Here is a 23,024-nt window from a genome sequence, read left to right as displayed (position 1 = left end):
GATTTACTCAATAACGGGGAATGTTCTGATTGCAGAAGTTGCCTGGATGAATAATTTTACCTGCTGAAAGTCGTGCCGTGGAGCTGGGGAAGAATGCAAAGCAATGTCTCATAAACTGACGGCGGCACACGCTGTGACCGATGGTCGCGTTTTGACTGACGCATGCTTGGACAAGCTGAGCTCACATTTATCTTGGACTTTGCATTGACAGGTGATCCTATAAAACATGATGTAAATGTATACATCTACATTCATAAGCATGGAAACTAAAGATGAGTCCTTGCCAAGATTATAGGCACTCTTTGGAAAATGAAAGGGTTGGGCGGAGCGTTCTGAAAATATCAATACTACCAATACCTATGTTTTGTTTTTGAAGATCGATTCTAGAAAAAGGGATCAGTTTCTCTGTTGTACCGTTTGCTTCTCACTGCTGTTGTGATGTCGTGTGCATTCAAACAACAAACGCAACTCATTTCCCCAGACAGAGTGATCGCTACATCCTCAACAGGGTTGGTTAAAGGGAAAGGACAGTTAATTGTTAAACTACCGGTTTATTCATCAGCATTGATATTGATTGTGAGTTAATTTCTTTCAGTGGCTGACCTCATCGTCTTTTTGGTTGTTTGGCATAAGCTTTGCTGTTGATTTTACAAGCTGTGAAATATGGATTTCCATGTTTGAGTGTTCGGAGTATTATGGGCAGAATTGATTAACTCTCTGGGGATGGCGGTCCTTCATGTATACCTAATTTTCCGCCACTTCAGCTGAATGAGTGCATAATTAGTTTTTTTCTTAAGACTTGACAGAGACTTGAACCCCAATCAGTTTTAACTTCTTAGCAGCTTCTCTGCAGCTGACGCATTTCTATACAAAAATGATACATTTTTATAGTTGTCTTACAGTATTTGCATCGTTATAATGAAACGCTGGAAAAGGCAGAATGCTGATATTGCAGATGATGATTTCTCTGTAGCTGCTCTTCATAATGGCACAAAACGATTGGAGGCACTTTTCTGTACAAAAAGCTGCTTAACATTTAAGAATAATCACGACTTACATTAAGAGCAATCTCAAAAGTGGGATGGGATGGAGAATTCTAAATATCTTTCTCGCTCTCCCTCATAATTATAAGTCAGCAGTGCTTTCTTTTTCCCTTTGATATGGGCGTTGCACTTACCCACAGAAACCTGCACCGTCTTAAAATGCACCCGAAGATGTTGCCGATGCACACATCCACTAGATCAACAGAGAGTGTGTGTAAAAGCATTCTCCCATACTCTCAATTACAGTGTTCCTACAAATTAATTCAGCTTCTCACCTCTGAAACGTGAACACAATGTGCAATAACAGACCTAACACCTCTTACGCTCAAGTTGTTTGTCGGTGTTTGCGTACACTTTGGCAATATGTCCCTGCATTCTTGTGCTTTTCCAACATAAACACTCCCTCATTTCCATGCAGGATTTTTATTATATGATATCAAAGTGTGTGTTCATGCTTTGGAAGCACAGGGAGAACAAAATAAATAACTCGGCTCATCTCTATGACCCTCTAATAGGTTGATCTTTCTTGTAATAAGCCCCGCCATTGTTTACCCAATTAGGGAGAACACTGATTGAAAGTGTCCTGTAATATCGAAGGTTCCATTACGTAGGAGGGGATGGGTCTACATTTAATTGATAAATGATTAATAATAAGACCGGTGTTAAATTATTTAGCTTCCTCTACTTAGTGAGGGAGGATTGCATGCTAGTAATTGTATTATACATCATTCAGACTTGGCTGGGTTGCCGTGCTTTAGACTGCACCTACTTCTTTGGAAACAAAAGGAAATATTTATGCTGTAGATGTGAAAAACAGCCCACACCAAAAAACACAACATTACTTCACCTTTTGGAATTGAAGAAAGTATTAAGAGTCAGGGATGAAGAGAAGGTAAAGAAGTTCAACACAGCAGTTTGATGACAATTATAGGTTATAGATGCAGCCCCGCTTTTGTAACAGCCGTTTTCTGAACTTAAATAGGAAATAATATAGAGCCAGATCAAAGCCGTCACTTCAAGTGAGACAACTCTGCTGATTCAAGATTCACGATTTTCATCTCTATTGCAAGAAACTTCAAAAAACTTAAAGGAATAGTGTGTAACATTTCTATTTTCTATCAGCAGAAATTGAATATAATCTTCATCACTATGTTTTCTTTAGTGTATACTCACCTGAAACTAAGAATCGTTGTTTTCGTTAGCTTGGAATGAGTCCTTCATGTCTACATAGGGAGCGGGTCCTCTTCACGGAGTGTGCCATGCTGCTCCACCATGCTTCTACAGGAGCATAGAACGGACAAACCAAACTCGAGAGAGAGAGAGCCTTTCGCGTTTTTACGTTACCTGAAGGCTTGTGAAACTGCAGTAACGTGAGCTGCAGAGTGCAAAACTGCGGTAGCACTAGCCGCTATCTGACTTTTGTCACTCCTAAAGTTGTGTAACTATGGTAAGGATGGCCTCTGAGTAGGGCTGCACAGTTAATCTAAATTCTATTGAAATTGTGATATGGCCTATTGCAATTTCCAAATTGCAGGATGTGGAGGAAATCACAATATTTGTCAAAGGTGTAATGTTTGTCAAAACGCCATTTTAAATTAAATATTGTCGTGCTGCAGACGGTGTTGGAAATTAAATTTTTTGTCCACCTGCCACTGTGGCTGGTGGATTCCAAAATGTACCAGCCGCTTAATAGATTAACATTGTTTTTTTGGCTGGTGAGTGACGCAAATCTAACAGCCACTTGCATATTTTACCAGCATTTGGCTGGTGGCTGGTGCAAATTTTCCAACGCTGGCTGCAGAGATGTGCTGGCCTACACATCACATTCGACAGATCGTGCAGCCCTACCTCTGAGCGAGGCGAACGGCGTTACCACGGTTTTGCACTCGGCGCCTCACGTTACCGCAGTCTTGGAAAGGGTGGAGTGAGCGGACGGGTGCTCAGTTGGTTGCAACCTGCAACCACACCACTAGATGCCGCCAAATCCTACATACTGCACCTTTAATATCTAATCCAACTGACAACCAAAATACTCATTTACAAGCAAAGTCTAACACTAAACCTCTCACTGCGCACAAGTTGTCTATTCAAGTTCAAACTTTGATGTATGATGAGTTGCTTCATTGTGATGCCACTACTTGGTATCCAAGAAGAGGCCTTCGAAGTTCTCATCAACTTTCAGTAATGCATAATGAACAAGTGGAAAAGAAGCTCTGAGCCAATCTGAATTTAGACCGTGGTATATTAGATGTGAAGTGTGGAGCAGAGCTGTCAAAGAGCAATCAAAGTCTAACTTTTAACTGGCACATTACTGCAGTTTGAGCGGTGGACAGTCGGGCTCACACCAGTATGGATGAGGGGAAGGAGTGGAGGAAAGCGAGGGGAGAGAAATAAAATATGCAGTAGATGGATGTGGTGCAGTGAGAGAGAGCGAGAGGCACATTAGCGCTTGACACAGAGGATGAACAGAATTTCATGGTCTTCTGCTCCAAATGTCATGGTGTTAGAGCTATGTATTCCCCTAAATGTCTTGAAACAATATCGATCACGCTCTCTCACACAATTAAAACATCCTTATTCTTTTGTGAAGAAAAAACTCGCGATCAGAACTTTTAAATGACTCTTTGCCCCAGACATGAGGTCATTTTTTTATTGGCAAAAAATGCTTAGTGTTGTAAATGTGTAATGTGAAAATGTAATTCTTATATCACCCAAACATCTGAATTTGAGTTGTAGAGAAAGAAAGACTTTGTGCGAGACACTTTTCGGTCCAAAAAAGGAGAAAGACAAGTTGAATTAGCCTTTAGTGTAAAATCAAATGTGTGCAGTTATGATAATTGCATAGATATTTGTTACATCTGGCTGTCTGAATTGCTGTTTATGCTGAGTTGTCCTGCGTGTGGTTTCAGTGGGGGCTCGGCTGCTACGTGCCAGCACTGTAAATGATTAGCCTCGATGTAGACGGTTCATTAGAGAACACCTAAAGTGAAAGTCTCAGTTGCCCATTCCTCAGCGAGGGGTAATTTGCAGGAGATGAGTCTACCATTCTCCATGTCAGCAGGAAGCTAATTGTTGTTTGTTTGCTTTGTTTTTTTTTTTTTTCAGGGGGATGTGAATACTTCCCCTCCAGCAGCAGGGCATTGGCGGCGGTGGTGGTGGTGGTGGTGAGATTGGGGAGGGGGACGAAAAAAGATACACAAGCAGCGAGACAGAGTCGGAGAGAGAAAAGGGCGAGCGAAATTGCGAGATAGTCATTATTGCCTACACTAATGAGAAATTAATTACACCACAGCTGGCTGCGCAGACTGTATTAGTGGAGGCTGAACATAGGGGGCAGCATGCGGCATCAGTAAGGCTCCGAGGCGTTTGGGGATTTCGGGCAGACGAGATGGACCAAATTTCAGTAACCGTGAGAAGAATCAACAGCTAAGAGCAAAAGAGATTGAAGTTTGTGATATCATAAAGCCTTTTAGACGACAGTGTGAAAACAAAGACAAAAGCTCAGTAAACAGGAATATGTAAACCTGAATTGAGAGTACCTCAATGTTAAAACGGGCTTTTGTTATGCTGGCAGGCTCCTGCAGATTAACAGCGGCTGTCATTACAGCTGGGCTAAAGTGCAGCAATGCATATAGATGTGCATGTCTGACATTTAGTATGTATGCACAATCTCGGATTGCAAATATGTCTGCAAAGCTAATACAAACTGCCAATACTGCTGCATACTGAGGCGTCATTACCCAGGCAGATTCAGCCGCGAGCTTGACATTTCAGGTTTTCCATACATTCAAGTCTGACGTGAAATGAATGGACGGGCACTTTGTTTCTTGTCTGAGAGCTGTGTGAAGATAACGTGGTAGCGCACAGTAACAGACACACACATACTTCCTGGAACTGATGATGAACCAATGCCCGATAAGGCTGTCTGATCATGACTTTGTCTGTAGAATATAATTTTTGGGTTAATATCAAGAATTCAAATGAAAGCTCCAGAGCCAAAAACAAGCATATGAAGCTTTTTTGCATGCAATTAATTCGCACGTCAATTTATTTTTTTCAAATGTTGTTTTTGTCATGAATATTTTCACATAGAATGCATTATGCGCCGAAAAAGCGGCATCATTTTTTTCGGAACCGGGTTGATTTTCTGATCTTTCGCACTGTAAATCAATCACGTTGTGCAGAACTGGTTGAGTTGCGCCTATATTTATGAAACAAAACGGAGACAGCAAACTTTTTTACTCCTTTCAACCTTAGACTGTAGACATATAATATTCGCATGCGAGTATTTCACATTTTTCTGTTGTTTATTCGTCACACCCCCGGTGTATAAAGGCCTTAACTCAGCATTGCGTAAAAAAAACATTGCAAATGCAATACTAGTTTATGTAAAATGAAAAATACATTTAAAATCCTAAAAAAAACTTAATTTGCTCTTTGTACAATGCAACCATAATATACCGTATCTACAAGTTGAAATGTGTCTGTAATAGTCTGTAAGGACAAAAACTCTGATCACTCAAAAATCGACTTTGTACTGACTCGGTGTGTTCTGCATCAACAAAAGATTCAAACAGCACTAGCCTACATGCAGTAGAGTGTTCAGGAGATTCAACAGTATAGGTCTTTTCTATCAGGCAGAATTGAAAATGACAGGAGTTATTATTAATTTGTTGCTCTGTCACAAAACATTGACTAAGTATTTCATCAAAACATCGCTCTGCTGTGATGCTGTTGGTGTATTTTTAGAAAAAGCACCTCAGTTATAAATATGCCATCATTAGTAACGTCTATATTTGCTGCTTGTGCTGAAAACTTGTGTATATGTTGATGACTCAGTTGCATAAGAGAACACACAAAAGACGATTGACTTTTAGACAGTAAGTTGTCTAAAAATAGCGCATACATTATTTGGGTCAAAACCTGTGCTAAGCAAATTATAATTGACCCGTATTGTCCTAGATGGTTAGATTATTTTCTGCCAAACCCCGTTTGTTAGACACCTGGAAGACTCTTTCTGTGCTTGTCTACATGCAGTGTGCTGGCATCAGCGTTGCCTTGCAGCTAGAAACTCCATCCTCACCACGCTGATTTGGCGTCAGACCTGAGCAAGGCGCTCACTGTAAGCTACCGTAGATAAGAGCATCAGCCGACCGACTAAAAATGCATCTACATGTGTCTGTTTGCACAGATGCGTCTGTGTGTGTGCAATTATGTTCCTGCATAGGGGTCAGTCAGATATGAAGGGCCCCGGTAGACTTGATATTCAATTATATGATGGAGCATTTGTGAGGCGAGACCGATGGCGCTGTAAAGCCGCTGCATGCTCTGAAGGTACGCGCCATGGTTAATTTAGCTTTCATAATGAGATGGCCGAGAAGAGGAGGAGACTGTGGGGGCAGTGCAATATAGAGGGATGAAGCAGAGCAATGTTGCAGATGTGACCTAAAACACGTGGACAATGCAGTAAGATAGAGTTATACAGTTTACTAGCTAAACCTGTGAGATTAAAAATGTTTGAGAAGGGGAAAATGTAATTGCTGAGAATTAGAAAGGACGAAAACTATGCAGAGGAGAGAAGAGAAGGAGGAAAAAGAGGTGAGGGTGAGGTCAGTTTAGATAGATGAGAAGAAAAGGCTGCTAGTGCTGCGACAAGTACTCTCACGCCCTTTTATTAGAGGAGGGAGGAACAGATTAGTCCCTATGGATTCAGGCCATTTGTAGAATACACACACTCACATGCATAAACACACAACCTCTCCAAAGTAGCTATATTGATCACAATAAGCCATTCCTACTCACTCCGGTAATTATGTCGTTGCTTTCTGAAGCAGAGAGCAGGAGGGAAGCCTGTTACATCGCATATTTACATCTTAATTCACTCTGCTCATTATTTTCTTAAAAAGCGATTTTGCTAATGTTCTATTATCACAAATGGACAAAGTTTTAATGAGAAGGATGTTTTCTGAGCTACTGTCCTCCAAAAGTCCTCCAATACCAACCTAAAGGTATGCAGAATATTTGGGGGAAACACATTTGAAGCAATGTATTAATGCAATATTCCTGGCAAAATGTACATATATTACGGAAAGTCTGTACTTCTCCTTGCAGCTATGGGTAGACTAAATACCCATAATACAAAAAGCGGCCAGAAACTGTGAGGATAGGCCAGTAGACGTTTCTGCAGGCACTGCAATCCTCCTCTGAATGTCAGAGATTTGGAGAGCAGCCATATTTTCTCTGCCAAAATGAGGACTTTCGTCTCCATGAGAGACAGAGAAACAACGTCTTGTTGTTCCCGATGGCACTCATCAATCTGAATATAACAGTGACTCGTTTCATATGGGTAATTCTTCCCCGCTGTGACACACTCTACACCATTGCTGGCTTCAGGGCAGCAGGTGAGCTACCTATCTACATAACAACACTGGCCCAATTACCTGAATGTCTGAGACACACACACAATGATGCACACTAACACATATTGCAAACTTGCACACATAAATGCACAAACAATTACTTACACACAGATGCACACATTTCTAGGCCTCAATGTATTATATTATTTTTGCTTATCTATTTTTACAGTCCTTTTTTCCATGGACATTTTAACTTGATGCAAAAGAAAGCGTGATGACTCGATATACAGACTTGATCTTTTCCCGTTTCTCTCACATAAATATAGAAAAAGCTAAATGTCTTAGCTGTTGACTTAATTATAATGTATGCGCGCCTAATTGATGATGTTTACTTCTAGTGTGAATTATGAGTCGCTTCTATTGGGAACAAAGGTGGACATTGTTGAAGCACACACACATTTGTTGTAGCACCACAAAACGTTGTAGGGAGGATCTGGACATGGGAGACCACTGTTTGACAATCAACCATAGACTGTATATAAGAAGTGGACGTAGTCACTGTTACGTCACCAATTGGTTCGTGGACTACGGTTTTAAAGTCTTGAGTTCGGCATTTTGGCCATCACCATCTTAGTTTTTGCAACCAGGTACAACCAAGTGCTGAATAATATATTCATATCACAGTTTTGGGGTCACGGTTTTCGGTTCGGTTCGGTACTCTGCTTTCATTTTTTTTCAGAAGATATTTTGGCGGGTAGCGAGCCGCGGTCAAATGTTGCGATCGTCATTTCCGGTCAGTGCGCCGGGTATTCGATTTGAGACGACCCTACCCCGCTGAAATTTACGCACTACTCAAGTGAGTATGAGTGCACAAAGTGCACTACATTGAAGTGTACTTCTGGAAGTACGTGGATTGGAACACACTCCAAGTCATGTGACTCGAGTTCACACCTCTGTTGTTTTAGAAGGCAATGACAAATGGCTTATTTTGTTCTTTGATTTGGAGGACTTGGTAACCCTACCATGGCTAGCATACAAAAAGTCATGATGTGTTGGTGGGGAGCTTTGTTGTTATTTAATGAATAATCCACTTTTTCTTTGGAGCTGTTTGTCGTTTTTACTGGTGATTCAACGGACAGTGTTTCATGCTAATAAAAAGCATTGGAAGTGAGCTAATAGGCATTTACCTAACAGTTTGTATGCAAAGAATGACTTTTACTGGTCTGGCCTTCTGATATAACCTCATCCACTTCATGCTCTTTGTCACTCATGCATGAAGCATGACTTTAATCTCTCCCTCTCTCTCTCAGACATCGCATCATACCAGAGGCTGAAAGCGTTTGGATTGACAGGATGTTGGCTGCCCCCTCAGACACAGCTATCTCATGGTTGACTGAGCCAGGTGAGTGTAATCAATGAGTCTAATTAGGAGGTTGTTTACTGTTTACCAAACTGCTGATACGCACTGGCCTTTTCACATTGTTTTTCTGGGGCAGGGCAGGCCCATATGGGGATATGGACTGCATAATCTCCCCTCTAAAAATAAGCGTGCAGCCACAGCCAGCACCACAGTACACACCTACAAACACAAAGTATCAGACGTAATCCTGGCTCTTTGAAGTCAAAATGTGGACATAGTTCCCTGCAAAGGGAGACACAAACCTGGAATTCCTAGTGTTTCATCTGGCTGGGTCTGTAATGGCGCTTTTAGAAGCCAAGTCTGAATCAGAGTGAATACTTTTGGTTAGTTTTCTATTTAGTCTGGTTTCACAGTGCACAAATTAAAGGGACTAAATATAAAAATATTTTGCTGAGGGACACAAATTTATCTTTTTCGTCTCGAGAGCTTCCACTTCTATGCAGGGAATCGCAGACTTTGATATATTGCTGTCGATGTTTTTCCACTTTGACTCGGCACTGATCGACTGTGCACACAAATCCCTTCTCCTCCAGTTTATCTTGAATGACTTTATAAACGTCACTATTTTTTGTGGACTTTATTTAGCATATACTGTATGTTCTCTTTGGCCCAGATGTCGAGCAAACAAGTCAGTTCTCTCCCACTCATGTTAACCTGCCGTTTACCTGAGTCCATCTCAACAAATGCCTGCACAGGTCTGCGTTTTGGTTCGCTTGGAAAACGGTTGTTTTGTCCGCACCAGAGTACGATTACTGCGTTCGCAACTCCCCACACAAACAAAGTTTGATTAAAACGGACTAAATGTTGGCTTGTGAAAGCGCCCTAAGAGGCTGAATAATCTGTCCCAAGGTGATGAATATGGTAACAACTTTAAATACACAGCACATTTCTTAAAAGCATCTCATTTAAAAAAAATGTACTCACTCCGAAAATGTAAAACTTCACTTTAGAGCACATACACACCCACATTAACGGATGCTGAGGAAGGCAGTGAATGAAATAGTCTTGACCCGTGGGTTAAGAGAATTGATTGCATTAAAATAATAATACATGTCACTCCATGTCCCTGTTCCCTGACAATGCATGTCCCTGGATGTTTGAAAAAAAAGCTGATTTCACAATGACTACTGTGTGTATTCACTGCGTAAAGACAAACCACAAAGAACACATATTTAGTCATATTTGTGCCGTCCCAGTGGCGAGCAGCGCCGCCTCACATCTAGAGGGGTTGACCCTGCTTTCTGGGGTTCGCGTGGGTTTGCTCCAATCTGTTCATGCTTTGTGCGTCCAAAATAACACCTCTGGGCCCTCGTTTAGCTGAGTGTAATCATGTGTTGATGTCTGTGCATTCGGCATTGTCTTCCTTTTTAGGGTTGAAAACATGATTTTGTTTCGCAAGTTCCATCCGTAAGGTTCAATTAAGAAAGCAGTGATTGGTAGTGTAGAAGGAGAAACAGAGAGACGGAGGGGAGAAATCAATGAGAAAGAAGCAAAAGAGATCCTGACTGCAACCACTTACTGTGGATTTATTTAGCAAGGGAAAAGAGAGAGGGGAAAAAAGAGAAGAAGGGTGAAGGAGAGGAATGTCAATTCCCTCGTGTCTGAACAAAAGCCTACACTCGTTTTCATCATGGTAGAAGCTCCAGGTAACACGGAGCAAGTCAGAGGAGCTGTCTTTCTGTGCAAGTGTGTGCACCTTGTGTGTGGTGGTGTGTTGATGTGTGTGTCCGGAGAAGAACGTTATGGTTGACCAGGCAGACATTGTGTGGGCTGACACAGCGGGCAGTGAGGGCGCCAAAGCTGGAGAACACATTTAGTCTCAGAAGGCTGCCTCTGTCACAAGCTGCTGCTCAACTACTCTGAAGATACTGGCCTTTGATTCTGTCTTTCTTTCTCTCTTTTCCTCCATCTTACTTTCTTTCTGTGCCTATAGTTCACCCTCTCTAGCTCTCCTTCCTCAATCTTTTGGTCTATTTTTCTCTGCGTCTTTCACTCCGCCTCATCCCTAACCCCCCTATCCCTCTCTCTCTCTTTTTCAAACAAACTTTGAATCCATCTCACTCTGTTTATCTGCCCTTTCGCTTTAATTAAATCCACTTTAATTCAAAAAAAGTTCTTTCTGACAAGCAAAAAACTACCCTCCAGGTTCAGTTCAGCAACTTTGGCAACATGTAATGATATAACAACAAACATACAGCATCAAACTGGAAAGGCAACATTTTCTGAAGTGTCTGTATGAGAAGAGCAGGACTGTTCTAAGTTTTTGCTGGCTTGTAAAGGCATTGCTAGGTGGTTGATACATGACTGATAGGATGTGACATACTTCCCCTGTGTTCAGGTAGCCTGCTAGGGTGTCTCTATGTTATAGCTATAGTGTTCTGGGTGCAGTATCTAAATGGCGGGAGAAGTAGCCAGTGAAAAAGTAGAAAGGAAGAAGAAGGAAATAGGGCTGAGACCATGTCTCCTCCAAAATTGAACCAAAATTGAAGGAGCACTCGGGTAGTATTCATATTTATTTCCTAGTTGGATAAGACGAAACCTTTTTCTACATCAATAAACTTTTATACTTGAATTTTGTTTTATTTATTTTTTAAAAAACAGTAAATGTCTTCATGTAGATGTACGTTTGAGCTATATCGATTGTGCGTAACATTGGTAGAATACTGATCAAGATTGTTTATGATGGTGATTGTCATCATTATTAAAGGAACAGTGTAACATTTCGGGGGATCTATTAGCAGAAATGAAATATGATATTCATAACTATGTTTTCATTCGTGCATAATCGCCTGAAACTAAGAATCGTTGTGTTTTTTCGTTAGCTTAGAATGAGCCATTGATATCTACATAGGGAGCGGGTCCTCTTCTAAGGAGTCCGTCATGTTTCTACAGTAGCCCAGAACAGACAAACCAAACACTGGATTTAGAGAAAGACTTTCACGTTTTTTACGTTACCTGAAAGCCTACGTAATTCTCCGACATGCTTGTGAAACTGCGGTAACGTGAGCTGCAGAGTGAAAAACCGTGGTACCGCCGGCCGCCGCCTGACTTCCGTTGCTTGTAAAGTAGTGTTATTATGGTAAGGATGGCCTCTGAGCGAGGCGAATGGCGTTACCACGGATTTGCACTCTGGCCCACGCTACCACAGTCTTGGAAAGGGAGGAGTGAGCGGAGGGGTACTCAGTTTGATGCAATTTGCAAACACACTGCTAGATAACACCAAATCCTACACAATGCACCTTTTAAATACTGTATTTTGTGTTGTAACATCACATCCACACTACTATGAATTTTGGGTATCACCTAAAGTCAATTCTTTTATTATCGTCACACAAAGCGGACTATCTGTAAGTCTGCATGACCTCGGACAGTCCGCTTGAGAACTGGACAGCCCTCATCACTCCAGACTTCCAGTCTGCAAGTGCAGGGAGGTCCTGCTTGAATGTTTCAAGGAAACTTTAACTTAAAGTGTTTTGTTTTCTTCTATTTAAGTTATTATTCTGCCTCAACATTCATGAAAATAAGGAATATGCAATATGACAGAGAGACACCAAGACCGTTTGAAGGTTGATGTTTGCAGCTGAGCAAACAGAATGGGTAAAGAAGTAATTGAAGAATCACTTAATTAGCATTAGTAGCAGTAGAAGTGGTCACAGAGGGGGAGAGAGATCTGCCGGTGTATTTGGGGCTCCAGCTGAGTGTCTGTCTGTGTGCCTAATTAAAACTGCTGAGTCACATTTGGGGACTTCAGTTCAGTTCAGTTTTAAATGCAAGAAATGCTGTCATAGCTCAAAAAGTATAACTTGTATCACCTAGATTCTTTTAAAAACTATTTCACTGTTAGAGCGTTCTGCATGTTTCCACTGTATAATTATAGATTTCAGTTACAATAGGAGGGAATGGTGGGCATTATACATTAAAGGGACATCAAAATCTCACCTGCACTCGCCAAAATTGAGCCAATCGCAACGCACAACCGCAGCTTCTGTTACACTGCGCATGAGTTATACCCTATACCCCAAGACCCATGTCCACCTGTGACCCAACCTCCTTTTCATAGGCCTTGGGTGAAGGTCTGGTGTTTTTTGACCCACCCATCAACCTCCTCCCTACACACCGTTTGTTACTCTTTATACTTCCTGGTTCACAATTACGTGGATTACATACAAATTGATTTTGTAGGATATATATGCGTACCAGTGCATTACTTTTTGTAGGTATAGTTATGAACGCAGAACAGCCTGGCCACCGCCCTACTGCAGTGTAGATGAATGGAATTTTCAATGTAAAAAATGACATTGAAAATGATGCCAAAACTGGGGAATTGTTCAACCAAAGAGTGTAATAATAAAGAGGATACATAAAGAAGATGATAATAGTCGTGCTTCTTATTTAAAGCACAGTAATCATTCAATTTAGGCCGCATGCATCTCCAGTATTTATATTAGTGTGTGAAATTATAGTAGGTTAATGTACACACATTATTTTTTTCTGTCTCTGTGAATATAGGGTGGTCTGTCATCTTGGGGAAGTATATGATACAGTTTAGTCCAGCCTCTCTCTGTAGGTATGCTGTGGTGTTGCACTGTACGTCTTGCTGCTGGGTGACTTACCGGTCCATTTTGATGCTCTTTGGCTGTTGGAAGAAAATGCAAATGAACAGCACAAGTGCTCCTCCTCTCTCTGCAAAAATGATGCGATGTTACTTTTTCTGCCAAAAGAGTGTATAATGGAATTTCTCTTCCTCACTGATCTCTTTCTGTTTCTCGGTCATGCTCCCTTTTTTTTTTTTTTCTCTCCTCCCGCCTCCTCTGCCTCTCTCCTTCCCCTCCCTCTCCCCTTTTATTTGTGTTTGTGTGCATACTGTTTTACTGTTCTGAGGATGTTTATTAGCCATCAAGTCAAATTCATACATATTTCCATCTTCATAACAGGCCCGGCGGACAATTCATTTGAGAATATGAATATATGAGCGTATGAAAATGGGAGATGAGGCACGGGGAGAGAATGGGGTCTGTCTATCTCAGGAAGATGTTGAATTCTTCTGGTTGCTGCATCGGGAGAAAATTAGCAAGTCATTTCCATCGCGATTGATAGCGGGTTAGAGATTCGACACGGAACTGAATTATAGAGCCGGGAATATAAAAGCCAGATGGCAGTTATATGCCTTTGTTTGTAAACAGTTCGTGGTATAAGAGGATCACTTTATTATAAATAATATGCAAAATATGCTCTTCCTGCACAATGGCTTCAACTGAGTGCCCAACCAACAAGTGCTTTATTTGAGCTACGCAGCCTTTCAACATCTGGATCTATAGTTTGATTGACTAAAAGTGTTAATATGTCTCAGCTGGGGGCTTAAAAAGCCAATTATCTTATATATTTACTCACACACATTAGATCGAGCAAAAGCACATACATAGGATGTATGAATGAGAAATGGATTTTTTTAGGCGGGCAACAGGATTATGCTTGGCTTTTGACTGCTGAAGCACTTTCAATATCTGCAATGAAACATCACACATAGATCAAGCATCTAATGCAGAGTGGAATCGATCATTCTGCCAATCAATTAAAGTAACATTGCAGTAAATGTGAAGAATAAATTAAAGAACTTTGCGATTGGCTCTGCGTGACTTCAGTGAGGAGGAAAGTGGAAAAGCCGTCATGTAATTAGTCCATTTGAAGAGAGTGATAATGGATGGGATTGTCATGTTGGCTGCTCATTTGAGTCCAATAATGGATCATATAATTAGCAGAGGGGTTGAAACATTGTCTTTTTTCTCCACTGTAATTAATCTTTTTGGTTGAACAGACTATCCACAAAGACCTTAAACCTCATGGACTGGAACTCAGATCCTACTTCTCAGACATGCACAATAAGGCCCGTGGAAATACATTTACAGTAATGGACGTAATGAATGACACAGAAAGCCCCTTAATTCAGAGTAAGCGATTTCAATAGTTATTTTAGTCTGTAATTTATAAAAACGAGTAATCGAGTCCAAAATGGGTTTTCAAAAGTTAAAAGTTTGTTTGAGTTAAATCCTTTTCTTACTCAACTAGAATTATCTGAGGAACTTCTGTGATTTAGAAATGTACCCACTACAGCTGAGTTTCACATTTATGTCTAGCCTGTGTTGCGCTCACTTTTACAGACACATTCAATCCCAATGACTCTATTATTGACTCGTAACATAATATTGTACTATCAACTGGGGATGCGCCGCTAGTGGATCGGATATCGGGCCGATACTGACTCAAATAGCTGGATCGGGTATCGGTGACAATAGGGCCGATCTATTCAATTCAGTTCTACGTTTATATACTATATACATTAAATACTGTAATTTGAATTCCTGTTTAAGTTTTGACCAATTTTTTTTGCTGCATTAAAAAGGTTTACACCTGAATTGTAATTCCTGTTTATTTTTAAGATTTTTTCACCAAGTTGCTGGTGCATGATTTATTATTTTAATAATAAATAACAATTAATTCAATTTATATCAATGTATTTATTGGTCACAATTTGTTTTACAAAGCTAGGAAAGCAATGTTTAAATGAAGCCTGATGTTTCCTTACACATAAAAGAATGATCCCAGTCACTTCCACACAGCGAGGCATACTGCTTATTAATTAAATACTGGTATCAGATCGGTACTCGGTATCGGCCGATACCCAGAGCCCAGGTATCTCTGTCTGTACCCGGACTGAAAAGTCGGATCGGCGCATCCCTACTATCAACCAAGTTAGTATTCAGCCTGTAAAATAAAATGTTTAGTACCAAAATGCAAAACGCTTTGTAGACCTATTGTAGATTAACTTTGTAAAGTTAAAACAATCAAACAAATTCAGTGCTCTCGGTCATTGTGCCTAACAGGCAAATATTAACAATGCCCTTTCACAAAATTAGACAATTACCATTAAAAGATAAACAAACCATTTACACTACTTGGAACTCAACTGATTTGCTGCTCTGGAGTTATTGGAAATGTTTGGATCACAAGAGTCTGCTACATACACAGATCAATTCCGCTCAGGCAGGCTTCGAACTCATGGTGTGAGCGGTACCGGAGCGGGAGATAAGGCAACGCTCCAACTTTTTAAAAACTTTGCTCTGAGAGCGCCGATATCCAGCCCTTGTGCTCTCTCAGCTTCATAATACTGTAATAAGTAGTAAAGAGTGGAAAAACCAAGGCGTGCTTGAAAAAAGTCAAGTTACAGGCACAATAGTTATCAGGAGTTTGTGAATCTGGAACATTTGACCACAATAATGCAGAAACAGTTAAGTTTTAGGATGCTGTACTGAACAGTCAGAAAATTGGAGGCGCTTGTTTGAAACAAAAGATCACCAGTCATTTCAGTAAGGTGGACCTCAGACTGCTGCAGAAGGCTGTAGGGGCTGACTGGAGAATGGTAAACAAGAGGTAGCACGCAGGTGGCTGGCAGGTGACTTCAGAGTGTAGAATGGAAACTGAAAGACTAAATTATAGGATGCTGACGCGGCTGCGGAAACTGACATGTGGCAACAGCTAACGCAGGCTGGGAGTCGGTGTAACCTGCAGGAAAATCTGCAAAAACATATGGTTAGGACAGAGCGACTTCACGAAGAGTGGCTGAAAACAATGCCTAGAATACTCTGGAGCGATGGAAAACATCTGGAGAGTAGGAGGAGCAGCTAGACTGAAGAATGATCATGCGATGCAGAGAGCCTATAGCCATTACAAACTATCATATGCAAGATGAAAGGTTTCGTCTATGTGAAAAAACCTCCACATTGATATCTTTCTATTGATATCGAAAAAGAGGTGCTTGTTCTTCCTCCAACTCAGATGGTTCTCTCAACACACACTGTACATCATCTGGGTGCGCTGTCTATGTTGAAACACTGTCTAGCCTGAGGCAGAGCTGGCTGGCATCTGGCAAAGCCAAAACAGATGCTGAAGCAGCAGATGATGAACAAATTAAAATCTGCTGATAAACAAAAAAAAATCCCTGCTAATGCTCAATTTTATTGAGCTGGCTTCATGTCTTGCACATCTAGTTTTACTGTTTATGTTAATGCTTCCTGCAGTTGTAACTTTCCTTTTTTGGCCACTGGCTTCACATTGATAGCTAGAACCTGGCTCGCTACTGGCTCACAGCTGGCTCACAGCGTCACAAAACACAGTCAGGATTTTTGAATTTTCAAATGGTCATTAAAGGTTTTCCATACGATATCCACTAATATAGCAGCAAACAACTATTTGCTATGTAAAGATATAGTGGAGCAATGTCTACCTGAGCAGAGAAGCAAGTCGCTCTCCCTCTGTGTGTTGTAATCTGAGCTTCTCCGTGCTTCGTTGACATCGCCGGGCCGGCTGCGCATGCTTTTAGTACATGTTGCATCATGTGAGCGTGCCCCACTGGCTAGCTCAAGGCTGCCACTCTGCACTGATCTCATATGGCGATTACAGCTGATAACGCAGTCCTGACCAATGGAGTCATTGCAGAAACGTATCACCCACCCTATGGTTTTCCCCCCCAGGTTAACACTGTTAGCTCTGTTTGCACTGTTGCTGTTGTTTTCACTGTTTTTCACAGCTGCGAGCTGCTGACTCAGCTGTCGCCATGGTGAGAGGCGTGCGGAGGCAATAGAAATGCTCCCAATCTTGCATTTAGCACCTTTTAATATATAAAAAAATATAATAGTTTGTGTGACTATTGTCTTGTCTAAAAAATATATATTATTCCTTGTTTTTATCGGTGCCTGGTAACACACTGTAAAACATGTGGCATGTTCGGTTTGGCTCTTTTCCACTGGCGATTGATGATTTATATTCACGCAGGTGTGTGTCTGTGTTTTTTGTGTTTTTGAGCGGCGCCCCCGTAGTTTCAGCTGGGAGATGTTTTTGAGCGGTTGTGCAGTGTAAGATACACTTAATTCACGCCTGACAGAAACAAAATAAAATTCACCAAACCGTCTAAGTTGATCTTTCCACTGTTCCAACAATTTGATCGAAAAAAACCCTTGATTCACAGAGTTGGATGTGAAAATGTGCCGGCTCTACACGCTGTATTCCCTCAGCTGTTTCCAGTATTTCCGCTTGTCATTTATGGTTCTGCAAAACATGGTTGATTGGGGGGGGGGAGATGTGGGACAGGTGGCCTGTCTAACGTTTGAAGCTTAAAAAATGAGCCAAACTTGAGAGATTTGTGTTCACAGCGCATCACACCGTTCCTCACAAAACCCCGATCCTCCTTATTCACGGCAGCCAGGCACTTTTCTTTCACACACACACACACACACACACAAATTCTCACACGCCCACTCAGACGCACACACATACCTTCGCACGTGCATGCACACGCTCGCATACTGGCACTGCAGCATCAGCTACTGTAGCACAGATGTTGATGGTAAAGGGGGGGTGGGAAAGCACTTGTCTTTTTGCTGCTATCATGACAGCAAAAAGCAGTGAAAACAAATGGCTGGACTGAGCTTTGCATACATATAGAGATAATTTACATATCTAACGTGTGTATTTACACAGTGAAGGAGCGAGAGAGCAGCTCCCGACCACGTACCGTCTTCCCTCTGTTTTTAATGCATTCCCTGTTTTCCATCCTGCTGCTCACAAAGCCATTTCCCACGCCACTATTATAGATGCATCTTTCTTTATTTCAGAGGCGCACTCGCATGATTTAAGAATTATAGCCGCAATACTGCAGCATAAAAAAAACCCAAACAGAGCTGTTATCTGTAGAAGGAGAAAGGCATCAATCACTCTGAGACCAGAATAAAGGGCAGCAATGGGAGTAATTATCTGTGGTGAAAGACAATGACGTGTGACTCCGTAAAGAACCTCACAGGCAAAAACGCTGCGAGCTCAATGATTTCTTCATCAACTGCAGTAAGACTTAAATAAGTAGTGGGGAAAGTTTTCTTTGAAGAAGTTGCAAAGTCTTGTCACAGTAGTGCAAAAGTACCACTGATTAGAGTGTTACAACTTGAATGTCATATTGTGATGTGGACAAGTACAAGTAGTGTCAAATTAAATGTGAATTATACTTATTTGAAGTATAACACTACATCTCTACTGAAGTGTGAAGTCTCATAAAAAAAAAAAAAAAAAAGTGCAGGGAGTGTCAAATATCTTTTGTATGTATTCTCCATCACCTCTACAATTTTCACACCTTTCAGCCGGAAAATATATTCTTGACATAAATACAGACTGGGTGACCCCCGTTAGTTTCTTGTGGAAGAAACACAGTGAAAGAAAAGGTCATTTTTCTTGTAATGTAAATTTTAGATAAATATATCAAGCAGGTTGAAGTAAAGAACTGTGATGGAAAATGAAACAGATGGTGAAATTATTATTTGTGTTGTTGGGCACTTGCAGGGAACTTGAATTACAATGAACTTAAAGTTACCTTTTCAACTTTGTTGCAGTGGCTAAATCAGATCTCTTACTCACAAAGCACTGAGTCACCGTTCTAGTCTAACACTTTCTCTCCCCATATTGCCCTAACATCCTGTATCATTCAGAGATGTGTTGAACTAAGAAAGTGAGATATCATCAAAATGCTGCTTCCATGCAACTTTAACCCCAAACGCTGAGAACGCTTTCATTACATGTTGCTGCGATGCGTTCTCTGATGACCTCTAGTTTAATCGAAAGCAGCAAAAATCCTTAAACAGCTGCGGTGGGATTTGTAAGGAGCAGGTGGATTGGCTTGGAATCATTAGGTCACATGCTTGTTATTTTTTGACATGCATCTATGTTTTTTGTCGGATGATTATCTCTCTCTTTTGCGCACACACAATGAATGAATGTTACAGAGAGAGAGAAGCAGGACATCTTAATGTGAGAGTGACCGAGAGAGGAGAGATAGATAAACACTGATAGTCAAAGCAAAGAAGAAGCAGCAGAGGGAAAGGGAATGGAGATGTGTGTGTGGTATCCCATGCAATTAGGTCATTCTGAATAATTAGCTGCCGGAAGCTCTCATTAAACCAATCTGGAGACTAAGGCCTTTGATCAGCCTGCGGTCGGACCAAATGCAAATAGTTCAACAAGCATATAGAAGGCAAGGGGAAGTTAAGTTCACAAGGAACATGATTTCTACTTTGGGGTCCTGAGCTGCATCATTATTGACTAAACGTTTGGCGTCTTGGTCAGATTTCAGTCGAAGAAAAGTTTTCAGAAAAGGAGGAGATGAGTGCAGCATCTCTATCATGTTAATTACCACACTTTTATATCCCTTTTTTTTTAAACAAAGGAGTTCAGAAAGAATTTTAGAGAAACACTTTGACTTTTATTCTATTAAAACAAACCACCCTTTTGAGATCTTATCCCACACTGGTCTACCAGGATGCGTTGTGTGTCAAACCCTCAGATTGACTTTAGTGGGTGTGTACCGTATATATGGCTGCTATAGGTTTTTATGGTCAGTGGATGGAACAATGACTACTTTTGTTTGATTAGGGGGAAAAAATGAACATGCAACGCTGCTAACCACATTAGCAATCGTAAAATTAGCAGGGCTGTCAATCAATTAAAATATTTAATCGTATGATTGTCCATAGTTAATTGTGACAATCGCATATTAATTGCACTATTTCTATCTGTTCAAAATGTACCTCAAAGGGAGATTTGTCAAGTATTTAATACTCAGGTACTGCATTTAGCATAAAAAATATGCTCAAATCACACATGGCAAACTTATGGCAGTGTGTCAGTGTGCTGACTTGACTATGACTTGCCCCAAACTGCATGTGATTATCATAAAGTGGGCATGTCTGTAAAGGGGAGACTCGGGGCACCCATATAACCCATTTTCATTCACATGTCCTGAGGTCAGAGGTCAAAGGACCCCTTTGAAAATGGCCATGCTAGTTTTCCCTCGCCAAAATTTAGCGTATGTTTGGAGCGTTATTTAGCCTCCTCTGCGAAAAGCTAGTATGACATGGTTTGGTACCAATAGGTTCCTTAGATTTTCTAGTTTCTATGATGCCAGCATCTAGCTTTAAAACTAAGCCCGCTACAACCTCCGAAATCACAAGTTGCATTAATGCGTTAAAGAAATTAGTGGAGTAAAAATGAATTTGTGTTAATGCGTTTTCACGTTAACTTTGACAGCCCTAAAAATTAGTAATACATTATTCCATTGGTGGTTATAAACAAACAGTGTTAAGTTTGAAAACCACCTCCTCAGTTGTCAGTCGTACAAAGTTAACATAGGGCAGCTGAATCACAAATACAGCCAGTCTGCTCCACTTGTTGACTCTCAGTGGCTCTGTCTGCCTCTTTCTTCAGAGATGGATAGTGGCTCATAAAAGTGGCCAACACTTTGACTCTAACAACATGTCATAAAAACTAAAGTAATCCACTGGCTATCCAAAAATGCAGTTGTCAACTGCAATAGCAGACTGCTATAGCGATGCCCTCAGGCAGAGAGAAGAAAACTGACCTGATCTCTGCCAAAGTCTCCCTGTAGTGTCCTCTATCCACTAACATCTAAAACCCTCACTGACATACAGAGAACATTGGAACAAGTATTATAGACCACTACAATACAATACAATACAACTACAGAGGGGTTGGAAATAATAATTTTAAGGTGTTAAATGCATCATTTTCTGTTGCTCACTTGCTCACTTCATATAAAATACACTCATCAAGGAGGCTACATAACTTAATAACCAAACTTATGCTAAATTTTGGCAAGGAAAAACTGGCATGGCCATTTTCTAAGGGGTCCCATGACCTCTGACCTCAAGATATGTGAGTGAAAATGGGCTCTATGGATACCCACGAGTCTCCCCTTTACAGACATGCCCACTTTATGCTAATCACATGCAGTTTGGGGCAAGTCATAGTCAAGTCAGCACACTGACACACTGACAGCTGTTGTTGCCTGTTGGGCTGCAGTTTGCAATGGACAATAAAATTAATCGCTAGTCAGCCCAAATAAAAAACATCATGGTTTGGCTTAAAATGACATTGAAACAAAACGCAACACTTTTAGTTTCACATGGAACTCGTTGCACTACGTCACTTCCTGCGGCCCTCCGCTGCTTTCCGCGGACTATTACGATACGTCCAAGACGAACATAATCTGCGACAGAATGCGTTTCCCTGCAAACGTAATTTAGAATGCAGTTTAGTTGCATGGGAGCGTCATTTTTTTAGGACAGGGCTGCACCGCCTCTTGTGTTTGTGAGGTTGTGTGTGAATGCATGTACACGTGGATGCATGTGAGGTCGCAGCAACTGCGAATTGCACTTGTCCCAAGTCTATCTTAATAAAAGTCATGCCCATATGTAAAATAGCTGCTGTAATTGTTTCTATGGCCGCCAAGAGATCCCTGCCTGATGCAATTCCAGTGTAAGTGAGCCCAACTCAACATCTACCTATTAATTAAAATATACTGAAGGTTATTACCGCCATTAAATCCTGCCTATTCCAAATATTCCTAACACTAATGCCACCATTGTAATAAAACAGAATAGCTTGAATGAAAACACCCCATAACCTTTTTTCTCAAGGGTTCAACAGATCAAATGTGATTGTTTGAAATCAGTATTTAATGTTGGAGTAGAGACTAATTTCTAAATTTCATGTGCTATTGCGAATCCATTTCATATTTCCCTTGCCCCTTAATGTGAGGGCACAAGAATAATGGTTACCCAGTTAACTTGCAGCCTTCGATGTTACTTTCACTGTTGATAAACATCATCACAAGAGAGATTTGCCATCCCTAATTGATATAATATGCTAGGAAATTAGTCTCACTTACTTGGCAGAAAATGCACTCTTACCACCAATATTGTCTGTTACTGTATCTTGACACATCTTCCACTTAGCGGAGGCATACAGAGTTGGTAGGAGGATGTTGTAATTATATTAATAGACAAAGGTTGCTCAGGAGCTTAATTAATTGGAGGGGGAACATTTGCTGTGTTTTCTTCTCAGCCAAACTCACACTAAAAATGAGCTGCGATCGACTTTGTTACTACTCCTTTCTGTCAGTAAATTATTGTATCTTCTACATGTCTTCTGGTTATGTAAAACATACTTATCAAAATTTGCAAAACATCAAAATGAATTTCCTCTTGGAAGGTCAGAACAGTTCCAGCAGCTTTATGAACTAGAATTATTTGAAGCATTTATTTTTAGTGCCTTAACTAGTCGTGTAATTTCCCACTTCCTGTCTTT

General features: G+C 40.8%; 1 protein-coding gene across 3 annotated transcripts in view; it reads left to right on the top strand.

Annotated features, from left to right (window-relative positions):
* The window catches only part of yipf5 (Yip1 domain family, member 5), a 219,760-nt gene that overhangs the window by 20,115 nt on the left and 176,621 nt on the right, over positions 1-23,024 (top strand). For all 3 annotated transcript variants that reach the window (XM_037748434.1, XM_037748433.1, XM_037748432.1), the window contains one exon: positions 8,713-8,804. The gene's annotated coding sequence lies outside the window, so the exon portion shown is untranslated. The remainder of the gene's footprint in view (positions 1-8,712; positions 8,805-23,024) is intronic.

This window comes from Sebastes umbrosus, chromosome 17 (assembly GCF_015220745.1).
Source record: "Sebastes umbrosus isolate fSebUmb1 chromosome 17, fSebUmb1.pri, whole genome shotgun sequence".
NCBI classification, from domain to species: Eukaryota; Metazoa; Chordata; class Actinopteri; order Perciformes; family Sebastidae; genus Sebastes; species Sebastes umbrosus.
This window is presented reverse-complemented; position numbering and strand designations above follow the sequence as displayed.